Below are 14968 nucleotides of genomic sequence, written 5' to 3'. Positions count from 1 at the left end.
ACAATGTTCCTGTATGTGGGTGAAAGGTGTCCTTGCCTAAAAGAAGATAATTTGGCTGGATTCTGCCCTGAAGAGTTGCCACGCTTTCTTCATCTCTAGAACTATGCCCTTTAGTACAAACAAAGGAATACTCCTAATATAAATAACAATTTCAGAAAAAAGAAGAGAGAAGGGAAAATAAAATAAAAGGGAATATGAGATATTTGCTGTTAGGATAATAAAAAAGCATTATATATTAGGGTTCTTAAAAATAACGTCTTCTAACAGCATTTCATCCTTCACTACCCAAGTCCTATACTCACTTTCCCTTTGCTGCTTTTCCTTCCTTCTGTCTTTCGCTTCCTTCTCTCTTATTCATCCCCCTTTCCCTTCTGCCTTCTGATTTCTCATTTTCTGTTTACCAAGAATTACTGCTAGAGTCCTAAAGATGCTGCAAAACCAGCCCAGCAACATCACTGACTTCTTAGGAGAGCCAGTCAAGAAGTTGGCCCTCATCCCAGGTTGTTTGGAGGCTGTTGAACAAGCTGAGCAACCCTAATCCAGTCACATTGCTCCAGTCTCAGTAGAGACTCAGTCTATTTGGAGGACTTTATAATTTAGGGACCTACTAGGGCATGTTTGTAAGGCCATATAATTAATGACAAGTATAGTTACTCTAAAAGGAAGAGAAAATGGTATCTCACTCCTCAGATACATGTGTTTTTAAATACAGCTTTCTGATCTACTCTGTGTCTATGTGATCAGTTGGACAGTTATCCAGAGGCCCCAGGTGGGGGACAGATGCACACCAGTATTTCTGCCATTCAATTGTTCAGAGTGTTTATGATACATGGGTTTCCTGTGGGTCAGCTAGTAGGCAGCTGACTATGGGCTGCTTAATTTCTCCAGATGGTGCTTGCAGAGTGAGGGAAACAGGCTCTGGTGAATACTGCAGGTGGGGATCTGTGGGTTCCAGAACATTTCCCTTGATTAAAAAGGAAACTATGAATTTGGGGATCCCCAACTTGTTAATGTCTTGGAAAATCACCAGGATTCCCCTCAAGCAAAATGCTTGTCAGTCAGGGGGAGTTTCAGATCAGTCCATCTGGACCAAGAGAAGGCTACAACAGCACCATGTAAGTCAGTGATGTCAGAACTTCCCCATCTCATTACCATCTACCGTGTTCCAACATGGCCCGAGGAATGAAGATCCAGAGAGGGAGAGAGAAGGAACCTTGCAGAAATGAACACATCTGCACTTCCTGGTAGGTCCCCTGGGCCTCAGCAGGGGAGAGGGAAACACTGAATAAGCTGAATATGAGGTGGAGCTGACACTTGACTGACCGGGACTTGTGAAACCCAGAGTGATAGAATGTATGGAACGGCTGCAAGGTGATGCAGAAAATCAGGGTGCAGTGGAGTGTGGGTGAAGTCAGCCACTGGAGGAGGATGGAGCCAGTTCACATTTGTATCTTCTATGTTCTCAACATTTGTGTCCCCCAGAAACTTCATATGATGTAATTCTGATTCCCATGGTTATGGCATCCATAGGTGGTGCTTTTGTGAGCTGATGGAGTTATAAGAATGGAGCCTCTTCAATGAGATGAGTGCTTTTATATATAAGAGACACTCAGAGCTCCCGAACCCTCCCCCCATGTGTGGATACAGTAAGAAGTGTGTGACCAGAAAGGACCCTGTATGACCACACTGTGGAAATCCATTTCCATTGTTTTTAAGCCTGTGATGTTTGCTATAGCAACCCAGAAGGACTAAGACAGCATCCTAACAATCTTTACACAGTTCAGTAAACCTCATGCTATTCATACAAAGCTGCAAAGCACTTATCTTGTCTGGTGTAACACGGTGATATAGTTGGCTGACAGTTCGTGGCTGGCTTTCATAAAGAATCCTGAGAATTCAGTCTTCTTGGTGGCATGACCAGAACCATGAACAATTGTTTAAATCTTTGATTCTAATAATTTGACCCAGAATAACTGGCTGTGATTCTTACAGAATCTCTTCATGGTCTTCTTTGAAATACCAGGTTCTGCTATTAGTGACTAACTTTAATAGGAGCTTCATTCTCTCAATTGTAGGGGTGGATTTTCTTTTGATTTTCTATTAAATGAAGATAAGAAATGTTAACAACAAATTGCCCTCTTAGATTTTGACGTCTCTACAGAGTCTGTGTTTATTTTTTTAAGAGGAGACCCATTTCACAGAGCATGCATTAAAAAGCTATAAATTTCAAAGAAGTTTGCTATGGGTTAGATCATTATGACCACCTAGGAGGTGAATGGGATGGATGTGGATTTAGCATGTGTTGGTGATTCGGCACATCAGGATCCTAGTGTAAATGTCAATTTTATGTGTATCCCCTCACAGGCACCAGAACAGGATATACAATACAAAAGGATGCCTTTCTTCATTTCTGAAATTCAGGATTGGAAGTTTTGCCCAGTAAGTGCAAGCTTCCAACATCTTTCACTTGACTGGAAAAATAACCTGAATACTCAATAGATAATGACCTCTTAATGCATTTTGTAAGTATTTGCTTATTTTTGTCCCTTCTCATTATCAAATTAAAATTTGCGGAAAACATATGAATAATTAAACTCTCTAGATATGGATTTTGGAGCCAGCCTATAAGAAAACTATTAGAAATCTAAAAAGTAGAAACATAACTCAAGTCTAGTTTTAACTTTCTCTTTTCTTCCTTCCCACTCCCATCCATTGATTTGAGGAGAACACAGAAAGAAGACAAGTGGAACTTCAATAGCAGATGTCCTGGGTTACTTTGAAGAAAATGCTGACCTTGGGAATTCTGTTCTCTAGTTCTTACTCTTGAAAACATTTCAACAACCTGTACCAAGGAAGAGGCAAGCTTTTGGTGGAATTGTGTGCAATTCAGGGAAGGCTGCCCATGTCAAAAATTGCAGTGAAATTCTGATTCCTTTACAATAGAATCTATCACTATTAATGACTAGGCTCCTGCTTTATGTAGTAGCAGTCTAGCATATAGAAGTCATGAATTGTTTTCTTACACAATTCGATATTTCCAAACTCCTTATTCATTACAGAGGTCACCTCTTTCTTTCATGAACAAAGCGAGAAAGCCCTCTGCAGCATGCTCACCTGGCTGAATTGCCTCTCTATGAGTGCTTGAAGTTTGTATGATTTTTTAATATTGTCTCTGGCGCTTCATAGGATAGCATCTGAGACATCTTTCATACTCCACAGTATCGTGACTAGATGATACACAGGTCTATGCCAGGAGTACAGTAACATGAGTATCCACTTATTAAGGTCTTCATTCTAAGCAACCATAAGAAACCATCTCATTAAAATAATCATAATTCAGCGGTTTTGGTAACATGTGATCTTTGCTCAGAGCAGCTGACCCAAAAAAATTTTGGTTATTCCTATGTGTATGCAGAGATTTTTGAAGGTAGTAAAAGTTGCAAAAGTATAAAATGTAAGCTATTAGTTCACACTTCACAGAATTATTAAAAATCTGGGTTAGTTTAGGAACTAATTCTTCTGATGAGTTCTAATCTATAACATGAAGAATTTTCTTTTTTCCTCTGAAATTTTACCACCCACTTAGTGAGTTCTTTTATGTTGTATATTTGTGTGAGAGAAATCTAAGTATTTTATGGCAAGGCAGTAAGTGCCTGCAGTGTCTGACCCAGGAAAGAGGGATTCCACCTGTGCCCACATCATTGACACCCAGTGATTCATTCGCATTAATGAATTAGGTGAGTCATTCATATTGATTTTTGATCAGTAATATGTTTTATGATATTACAACAAAGAGACAATGAAAAGACATGACATTTCTAAACAAGGTTCTCTCCTCAGCTGATCCCACACGAACCCTCTGCTGACATCAGAAGAGTCTGTTTTGTTGACATGTCTCCGTGCAGAAAACGGCACAGCATTGTCTTTAGTAACAGAATCAGTGGGATTCACAATGGAGGGTTCCCCCCTAGTTCACTACTACTAGCAGAATTGAGCATGAAAATCCCGAGGGCTGAAAATCTATAGTTAATATGCTTGATTTCTTTACAGCCATGAACTGTCTTACTGGTAAAGAACAGAGAATTGAGTAGGATTAAATATAGTAATGCACATAAAGTGGTTAGTAAAATGTATGACCATGTAGTAACTCTCAATAAACTTCAAATTTAAGCTTATTGAAAAATCCAACCTTCTCCTCCTTTTTGACCTTATCTTCATTACTAATGAGCTTAACAGAGGAAAAGAATGCTGGTATCATTAAGAAAGTTGTAGAGACAGAAGAGAGTATTTTAATGGGGGATGCATGTGAAAATATTTTAAATAATGTTAGGATGAAGGATAATGCAGGAAATCAGAAAGGAGAGATTATAACGGTGAAAATTTCGAAATAAATGATTGAGGCTTGATATATATAAATTGCCTCAAAACAGAGGCAATTGTTGTGGCCATGAGAAGCAAAGCGATGTTTTATAGGCCAATGTGGGAGAGACTTACAAGTTAAGAATATAAGGTGACAGAAGAGTCATTGAGAATGACAAATGAAGGAGGTGTCAGAGAAGTAGAAGAATCAGGAGAGCTTTTAAAGGCAGATGCAGTGGCTCAGGTGGTGCAGTATAGGACTCCCACGTTGCAGTCACTAGTAACAGGGAGTACTCAAAACTGGGGTGTGTTTCTTACATATTCATGAATTTTGCCATCTTATATTTTACACATGGAAGTTCCTATTCACTTTTTGTTTTTGTACAGTATAAAGGCTGCAATCCTGTGTCTAACTCATCAGTTGAACTAAAGTTGTCTGCATGGATAATTTACAGATCTGTTATTTATCTTGCTACTACAGATCTTTAGTCATCCCTTGATTTTGCTCATGCTTCATCAACTGCATAATATAATTTCTCTTCAACTGCTTACAGATCCTCCACCTTTTTCTGCATGTACAGTTATCATTACCTCTAATAATCTGAAGCCTGGTAAACTACATACTGTCTCATTTGATCTGGTGAAAAACCCAGGTGAAACTCACGTTCATCTGTTGGGCTTTTTCTCTTTCTTCAGGAGTGTGGAGGGAATTGGTGTGGCAGTTGTTGGTTGCATTGATATACTCTGGTTTGCCCTGGGCAATTTTTCATCCTGAAAGTGATCAGGCAATTAGTTAGGGTTGCTGGGTATTCAGTAGATGAACCCATTACCAGAACATTAACATGTTTGATAGACTGGAATTTTTTTAACGGGGCAGGGGAGAGTGTCACAAAATTTGAAAGTCATTCTTTTCCTACTTTTTCTATACATTGTCTCTATAAAAATGATTTTACATCTAACTTTTCTAAGTTCAGTCTTTTCCCTTCTCTATTTAACCGTTATCTTTTTTAATTTTTTTTTGTATTTGAATCAAATATAGTACATTTGTACATTTGGTGCTTCCCAGGGGACAGAGATATAAGAAGACTCAGGTTTGACCCTAGGTGAGGAGCATCCCTAGCAAGAGGGTACAGCAGCATACTCCAGTATTCTTGCCTGGCCAGTCCTATGAACAGAGGAGCCTGTTGGGCTACAGTTAGTAAGGTTGCAAAAAGTTGGACACAACTGAAGTGACAGAATGCATGCACCTATATTTAACCATTTAGTCTCTTGTTTACTGTGGGTTAGAGCCAATATATTGCCTTATAAGGAGTAATACAGTTGTGACGCTGACTTATCTCTAAATCCACACACCAAAAACCTTAGTGTTCATCCCAGGTGTAGAATACAATCTTGTTTATGGTGGGAAAATGGTGCATCAGAAAAACATGGTATAAAGTTATAGGAAATACTAAGCAATGGACTGAGAAAAATAAGAGTAGAAAAATCTAGCTAACACATTGATAGAGAAAAACTAATCTTTAGTAAAAGTCATGAACATTTCAAGAGATTCCTTGGAAGAGTTGGAAAAAAATGGACAGTCAAAAATGGAGGATGAAGCAAAAACTAGTGATTAAAAAGAACTACGTGAATTCAATAGAAACCTTCAGCACCACTTTTTATTAGCTGTCTGCTCTACTGTGTGCTTCTTGAATGACCTATAAGAATTAACATACAACTTTCAAATATTTTCCTCAGAAAGAGAATAATTGTTTCCAATTAGCATACTGTATTGGTGTTTTTGTTTCTGGCTTACTTTACTGTGTATAATAGGTTCCAGTTTCATCTATCTCATTAGAACTGATTCACATGTATTCTTTTTAATGGCTGAGTAATACTCCGTTTTGTATATGTACCATAGCTTTCTTGTCCATTCGTCTGCTAACGGGCATCTACGTTGCATCCATGTCCTGGCTATTATAAACAGTGCTGCGAAAAACACTGGGGTGCATGTGTCTCTTTCAGTTCAGGTTTTCTCAGTGTGTATGCCCAGCTGTGGGATCGCTGGGTCATATGGCAGTTCTATTTCCAGTTTTTACTGAATCTCCACCCTGTTCTCCACAGTGGCTCTATTACTATTTTAATAAATATCAACCCTAGTATACCAGAGAATTAAAGGGAATAAAATTACAATAGTATTAGTAATAATACATTCCCCCAAATTATAATCCAGTAATGCTCCCAGTTTTAACTGACTTTCTATCCATGTATAATTGAGGTCCCCTACTCGTTTTTCTTTACTAGGTGTTTCAATTTTGAAATAGAATGTAGAAAACAATTGAGTGGAAAATTTTGAAAATCACCTTGGATTTTAGATACCTCAAGATTAAGTATGTAATTATTAGTTTTTTACAGTTAGTAGGGCTATTCTTCAGAGAAGGCAATGGCAACCCACTCCAGTACTCTTGCCTGGAAAATCCCATGTACGGAGGAGCCTGGTGGCTACAGTCCATGGGGTGGTGAAGAGTCGGAGACGACTGAGTGATTTCACTTTCACTTTTCATTTTCATGCACTGGAGAAGGAAATGGCAACCCACTCCAGTTTTCTTGCCTGGAGAATCTCAGGGACGGGAGCCTGGTGGGCTCCTATCTATGGTGTTGCACAGAGTTGGACATGACTGACATGACTTAGCAGTAACAGCAGGGCTATTCTTAGCACATATACCTCAGTGTAGGGTGATTGCTATTGAGTGAAGGATGTATGCTGTGAAGTGCAATCACCAAACGGATGATTGGAGATAAAGAATGCAATGCCAAGAAGACACAGGCTTTCATTCTGGAAGGAAAAACATACAGTGTCTGTCATCTACAGTCTAATCTTCAGATTTTTCAAATACTTACTCTTCCTTTGCTCATTTAATAATTTGAGTTGCTTGATTTCTTTCCTACTGAGTTGCATGAGTCTCTTATAAACTTGGATATGAAACCCTTACCAAATATGTGAATTGCAAATATCTTTTTTTCATTGCATATGTCGCCATTTCATTTTATTGATGGCTTCTTTTACTATGCAGAAGGTTTTGAGTTCAATGTGGTCTCACTAGTTTATTTTTGCAGTTCTTGCCTTTGCTTTGGATGACTGAGTTGTTTGAGCTGCTTGTATTTTGGAAAGCAATCCTTTATCAGTTGTTTTATTTGCTATTATCTTCTCTCATTTTTACCAAAAGACACAGACTGGCTGAATGGATACAAAAACAAGACCCATATATATGCTGTCTACAAGAGACCCACTTCAGTCTTGGAGACACATACAGACTGAAAGTGAGAGGATGGAAAAAGATATTCCATGCAAATGGAAATCAAAAGAAAGCTGAATTAGCAATTCTCATATCAGAAAAAAATAGACCTTAAAATCAAAACTATTATGAAAGATAAAGAAGGACACTACCAAATGATCAAGGGATCACTCCAAGAAAAAGACATAACAATTTTAACTATTTATGTACCCAATATAGGGGCACCTCAATACATAAGTTACACAATAACTGACCCAAAAGGGGAAATTGATAGTAACACGATAATAGTATGTCATGTTAACACCACACCTATAATAATGGAAAGATCAACAGAACAGAAAATTAATAATGAAATGCAAGCCTAAAAGGAAATATTAGAGCAAACAGACCTAATTGATATCTAGAGCACATTCCATCCAAATGCAGAATATATTTTCTTCTCAAGTGCACATGGAACGTTTTCCTCATCTTGAGTCACAAATCAAACCTCAGTAGATTTAAGGAAATTGAAATTATTTCAAGCATTTTCTCTGACCACAACACTATGAGACTAGATATCGATTATAGGGGGGAAAAAAAAACAACTTTAACGAACACAAACACGTGGTGACTAAACAACACATTTTTAAATAATGAAAAGGTTACTGAAGAAATAAGGGAAATCAAAACATTCCTAGAAACAAAGAACAATGAAAACACGATGATCTAAAACCTATAGGATGAAACAAAAGCAGTTCTAAGAAAGAAGTTTAAAGTAATAGAAATCCTACCTCAAGAAACGCATTGAATAGACAACCTAACTTTACATATCTTTAACTCTTTTTAAATTTCTCTTATCAATGTCTTAGAGGTTTTGCATAAAATCTTTCAACACCATGCTTGTTTATTTCTAAATGTTTTATCTTTTTTTGATACAATAGTAAATGAGATTGTTTTCTTTATTCCACTTTCTTATAGTTCATTGTTGATATATAGGTCGGCAACTGAGTTTCGTATATTGGAATATAGTAAACATAATGTATGCTACATTTTTAAAGAATAGACATGTTCCCACAAATAAGACATATAGATGATCAACCAGTATATGACAAGATGCTCAGCATCATTAATAATAAAAGGAGATGCAGATCAAAAGCACAAGGGATATCACCTCATACCTATTTGAATGGCAGGTAACAAAAATGTAAGAAATGACAGACGTTATTGAGGATGTGGAGAAAAAGGAGTGCTTATGCACTGTTGGTGGGGATGTATACCGGTGCAACTCCCATGGAAAAATATTGTTGAAGTTCCTCAAGAAATTTAGAAGAGAACTGTTATGTGATCCATTATCCCACTTCTAGATATATAGTCAAAGGAAATGAAATCCTTGTCTCAAAGAGAGATCTTTATTCCCATGTTCATTGCAGCATTATTCACAGTAGCCTTGATATAGGAACAACATGGGTATCTTTCAAGAGGTGAATGGATTAAAACAATCTGATGTGACAGATATATTGGTAAATATTATTTATCCATTAGAAAAAAAGAGAAATCCTTCAATTTGTGGCAACATGGATGAAAGTAGAGGGCATTAAGCTAAATAAACTAAGTCAGAGAAAGACAAATATCACAAGATCTCAATTATAAGGAGTCTCAAAAAAAAAAATCTCTGAGAGAGTGGACATTATCTCGTGGCATACCAGCTCAATGGACATGAGTTTGAGTAAGCTCTGGGAGTTGGAGTGGACAGGGAAGCCTGGCATGCTGCAGTCCATTGGGTCTCAAAGAGTTGGATGCTACAGAATGACTAACTCAACTGAAGAGAGTGGAACTTACCTGTGTTCTCCTCAAAAAGCAAAAGTTAAACATGTGTGATGATGGCAAGGCTACTTAATAGAAAGGGAAACTCATTTCTAATATATGCACAAATGGGGGTGGACAAGATGATGGAGGGGTAGGTAGAAGTGGGGTACACCTCTCTCCACCCATGCATCAAGAACGTCTAAAGACGCAGCAGTTCTCACAGAAGACCAGGTGAATGCTGGCAGGACTCCCTGACTGCTGAGAAGGAATATCTGGATCCATACAGAACTCGGTAGGACAAAGGATAGAAGGGACAAGGAGGAAGGGGAAAGAAGGAGCAGAGCAAGTGGGACCAGCCTGCACCTGCGGGAGAGGGAGCTAAAGCGCAAGGGACAGATCCCTGTGTCCATGGCAGTCCACTGGGATGGGGGAGGCATTTGAGGCTGTTGGGGAATGAACTAACTAATCTGTGAGATTCTGAATGGAGTGAGAACCACATAGACAAGCCATGCTGCAGCCTTTCATACCTTGGACAGGGTTGTAAATCCATTGGTGTCCACGGATGCTGGGAGATGGAACCATGGGGATTGCATAATGATCCCAGGATGAAGACTCCTATGGACCGAAGGGAGTCAGCCCAATGGGATAGGATGGAGGAAATCTGCTGCATGGAATGCTTCTTAAGGAAAACTATAAGGCCATAAAATTAGGGTTCCACTGCCTGTGGAGTAGAGTTATCTCTTTCTCCATGCTGGTACCTGTAGGTTGAGCAATAGAGAAAGACTTCAGTGAGTGTGGTCCTTGAGTGCCTGAAGCACTAAGCAATGGAGAATTTTGAATGTCTATATACCCTGCTGCTGCTGCTGCTAAGACGCTTCAGTCGTGTCTGACTCTGTGCAACCCCATAAATGGCAGCCTACCAGGCTCCCCCGTCCCTGAGATTTTCAAGGCATGAACACTGGAGTGGGTTGCCATTTCCTTCTCAAATGCATGAAAGTGAAAAGTGAAAGTGAAGTCATTCAGTCGTGTCCAACTCTTTGCAACCCCATGGACTGTAGCCTACCAGGCTCCTCTGTCCATGGGATTTCCCAGGAAAGAGTACTGGAGTAGGGTGTCATTGCCATCCCTACCCTATTCAACTACCACAAAATTGGACTCATCTCACATGCTAGTTAAGTAATGCTCAAAATTCTGAAGCCAGGCTTCAGCAATATGTGAACCGTGAACTTCCAGATGTTCAAACTGGTTTTAGAAAAGGCAGAGGAGACAGAGATCAAATTGCCAACATCCGCTGGGTCATCGAAAAAGCCAGAGAGTTCCAGAAAAACATCTATTTCTGCTTTATTGACTATGCCAAAGCCTTTGACTGTGTGGATCACAATAAACTGTGGAAAATTATGAAAGAGATGGGAATACCAGACCAGCTGACCTGCCTTTGAGAAACCTATATACAGGTCAGGAAGCAACAGTTAGAACTGGACATGGAACAACAGACTGGTTCCTAATAGGAAAAGGAGGACGTCAAGGCTGTATATTGTCACCCTGCTTATTTAACTTATATGCAGAGTACATCATGAGAAACGCTGGGCTGGAAGAAACACAAGCTGGAATCAAGATTGCTGGGAGAAATATCAATAACCTCAGATATGCAGATGACACCACCCTTATGGCAGAAAGTGAAGAGGAACTGAAAAGCCTCTTGATGAAAATGAAAGAGGAGAGTGAAAAGGTTAGCTTAAAGCTCAACATTCAGAAAACTAAAATTATGGCATCTGGTCCCATCACCTCATGGGAAATAAATGGGAAACAGTGGAAACAGTGTTAGACTTTATTTCTTTGGGCTCCAAAATCACTGCAGATGGTGATTGCAGCCATGAAATTAAAAGATGCTTACTCCTTGGAAGGAAAGTTATGCCCAACCTAGATAGCATATTCAAAAGCAGAGATATTATTTCGCCACCAAAGGTCCATCTAGTCAAGGCTATGCTTTTTCCAATGGTCATGTATGGATGTGAGAGTTGGACTGTGAAGAAAAGTGAACGCCAAAGAATTGATGCTTTTGAACTGTGGTGTTGGAGAAGACTCTTGAGAGTCCCTTGGACTGCAAGGAGGTCCAACCAGCCCATCCTAAAGGAGATCAGTCTTGGGTGTTCATTGGAAGGACTGATGCTAAAGCTGAAACTCCAATACTTTGGCCACCTCATGCGAAGAGTTGACTCATTGGAAAAGACCCTAATGCTGGGAGGGATTGGGGGCTGGAGGAGAAGGGGGTGACAGAGGATGAGATGGCTGGATGGCATCACCGACTCAATGGATATGAGTTTGGGTAAATTCCATGAGTTGGTGATGGACAGGGAGGCCTGGCATGCTGCAGTTTATGGGGTCGCAAAGAGTCAGATATGAATGAGAGACTAAACTGAACTGAAAAATAAAATATGAATTAAAAATAAATCAAAGATCTGGAATAAGCCATAACCACATCCATAACAGCTTTCAGTGAGCTCTTGGAGTTCTAACTGATTATGGAACCCAAGAATGGTCTTGGGAGATCCTCAAACTTGTAATTGCTGTCTGAAGTGAATGAAGTCTTGAGGACTTTCCATAATGAAATTTGCATCCCTCTAAGGCCCTTCTTTTCATATGCATAGCTGCGATGTTTCCATGTTGTTCAACTGGTACTTTGTCTAAAAAATCAGTAATTAACTCATATTTCAAATAGGAACATATATAGGAGGGAGGGGATTGCTCAATTAGTGATAACCAAGGAAGACTGAAGTTACTCATATACTGTTGTGAAATCCATCAAAGAGTTTGTCATCTCAGACCCTCCACATGGGGCTGCTGGTCCTTACTCAGCTCCGTCAGTCCTTGGCTTCCTATCAGCACCACAGAGCATTCAGTATGGATGAAGCTTTGAGCTACCTTAGACAAGTAAGTCTCCTCACTGGGTGCCACAATCTAAATGCTTGTGTTCTCCCAAAATTCATATGTTGAAAATCTAATCCCCAAAGTGATGATGTTAGGAGGGAGGACCATTGAAAAATGATTAGGTCATGAGGGCAGAGCCCACATGAATGAGATTAGGGCTCTTGTGAAAGAGGCCTGAAATACTTGCTCATCCCTTTTATTTAAGAACATGTCCTGGAAGAGGCCCTCACTCATTTGACTATGCTGGCACCCTGATCTTGGTCTTCTAGCCTCCAGAACTGTGATAAGTAACGTAGTTTATAATCCACCCAGCCTCTCGCATTTTGTAATAGCAGCCTGCATGCACTAAAACACTGGATATGATTAAACAGGAAAAAAAAAATTGTCAGTCTTGTTTTTCCCTTCCAAGATCATGAATGTGGAACAGGTAACACAGATATAAACAATTCCAAATAAACTGTCACATGATAACATACTCCATAGAATTGTACATTTCTTTCCAATTATAGTTCCTTGACATGCCCACTTGGGAAGATATTTTCTTAGAGGTAATTAACATTTAAACCAATAGACTGGATTTTATGCAATCAGTTGAGGACCTAAGTGTAAAGATAGAGGTTTCCCAAAATCAAAGCAATTCAGCCTGAAGACAGCACCATTAACTGGTATCCCAATCTCCAGCCTGTCAGCCTAAACTGGACCCTAAAGCCTGTCACTGGGCTCTCTTCAGAATCCTAACATAACTGCTCTTTGACTTCGAAACTTATCTTCACTTCTCTAGGCCTTGGTTTTCTCACCTGGAAAAGGAAAATTAGAGTAGAAAATCCTTTACATTTCCAAATATTATACAAGTCTCTGTATAAAACAGGGTTCCAAACTGAGGTTTTATTCTTTTTCCTGAAAAGAAAATTATCGATTGGTTGTGCAGCTTAGCTGTTTGGATCTCTTATACTTCTCATTATCTGCTCTACCCCACAGTGTCTTTCTCTAGCTTTGCTTTAAGAAAAAATCCTTGATAGAAATAATTACTTGACTGTTATGGAATATTACTTTTATCTTTGATCTTCCACTGAAAAGCAGAGTTACAGTTAAGCACACTAGTGAGAGAAACTGTCTCTAAATGTCAGGATGTCACCTTGAAAAGTTTGCTGTGCGTAGTTGCTGAGTCGTGTCCAACACTTTACAATCCCCTGGACTGACTACCCTTTGGACTACAGCCCGCCAGGCTCTGCTGTCCATGGGGATTCTCTAGGCAAGCATACTGGAGTGGTTTGACATGCCTTCTTCCAGGGATCTTCCTGACCAGGGATGGAACCCAGTTCTCCCATACCGCAGACAGTTACTTTACTGTCTGAGATGCCAGCTCCCAATAAAATGGGTCTTGAAGTATACAGAAGATGCATGATTTGTCTACTTTTGTATCCTGCGACAGTGTTTTTTTTTTTTTTTCTAATTATCAGTCCCGTTTCTATTTACCTGAACGTTATCTAGAATGAGGCTCTCTCTAAAAGAAAAAATTTAACACTAAAGGAACTTTTATCTGAAATAGCAGTTAAGGTTTTTTTTTTTTTTTGTCCCGTTGTCAATTCATCCAAAATACCAGAGGCTGGGTATTTGCTTTTAATTATAGTATTTACCTCAGAAAGAACAAATGGCTGTCCAGTTTCCGCCATGTTTGATACTCAATAAATAGTAACTTCAGGGCAGTTGGCATACCCCTGTAGCCCTAGTGGAACTGAATGAAAGGAGTGGGAATTGATATTGTTCAGATAATTAGCTATAATATAAGTCAGAAAGTGGTGAGTGAGATGAAAATGGTGAGAATGACATTAGGAAGCCATAAGGAGGAAGATGGCACTTTCATCTAGGAAAGGTAGGTAACAATTCATCAAGGAAGTAAATTTCTTTTGAACCTTCAAAGAGAGATTAGGTGTTTGTGTACAATGTAAGAATATTTAATTTGTAGGCTCTGCTTAAAGTATTTTTATCTGTCATGATGAGAGAGTACAGCTAAGAAATTGAACTCCTTTAGTGAAGTTGAGAATCCTATGGCAAAAAGTAGACTCAAGTGGCAGGTTCCGATCACTGTCTCTGCTGCTGCTGCTGCTACTAAGTTGCTTCAGTCGTGTCTGACTCTTTGTGACCCCACAGACCGCAGCCCACCAGGCTCCCCTGTCCCTGGGATTCTCCAGGCAAAAATACTGGACGGGGTTGCCATTTCCTTCTCCAATGCCTGAAAGTGAAAAGGGAAACTGAAGTCGCACAGTGGTTTCCAACTCTTCACGATCCCGTGGACTGCGGCCTACCAGGCTCCTCCATCCAAGGGATTTTCCAGGCAAGAGTACTGGAGTGGGGTGCTGTCACCTTCTCTGGCACTGTGTCTAGTTCTGCCCTATTCAGGCTTTTAGTCAGTGATTCAATTATCACATTATCTTAGGACATGAACTGTGAGGGCTAGTGTATGTGGAATAAAAGACTGAACATCCAGTGCTTTCCATCTAATAGGGTAACAAAAGATGATGCATCCACAGTTCTGTGAAAGTGAAAGTCACTCAGTCGTGTCCGAATCTTTGTGGCCCCATGGACTGACTATACATTTCATGGAATTCTCCAAGCCAGAA

At 39.5% G+C, this 14968-nt stretch overlaps 1 pseudogene; it reads right to left on the bottom strand.

Annotated features, from left to right (window-relative positions):
* Positions 1-2292: 2292 nt before the first annotated feature.
* On the bottom strand, positions 2293-14020 carry LOC128055512 (placental prolactin-related protein 3-like; annotated as a pseudogene).
* Positions 14021-14968: the final 948 nt, after the last annotated feature.

This window comes from Budorcas taxicolor, chromosome 11 (assembly GCF_023091745.1).
Source record: "Budorcas taxicolor isolate Tak-1 chromosome 11, Takin1.1, whole genome shotgun sequence".
NCBI classification, from domain to species: Eukaryota; Metazoa; Chordata; class Mammalia; order Artiodactyla; family Bovidae; genus Budorcas; species Budorcas taxicolor.
Note: the sequence above shows the minus strand (reverse complement) of the source record. Positions and strands in the feature narration are given on the sequence as shown.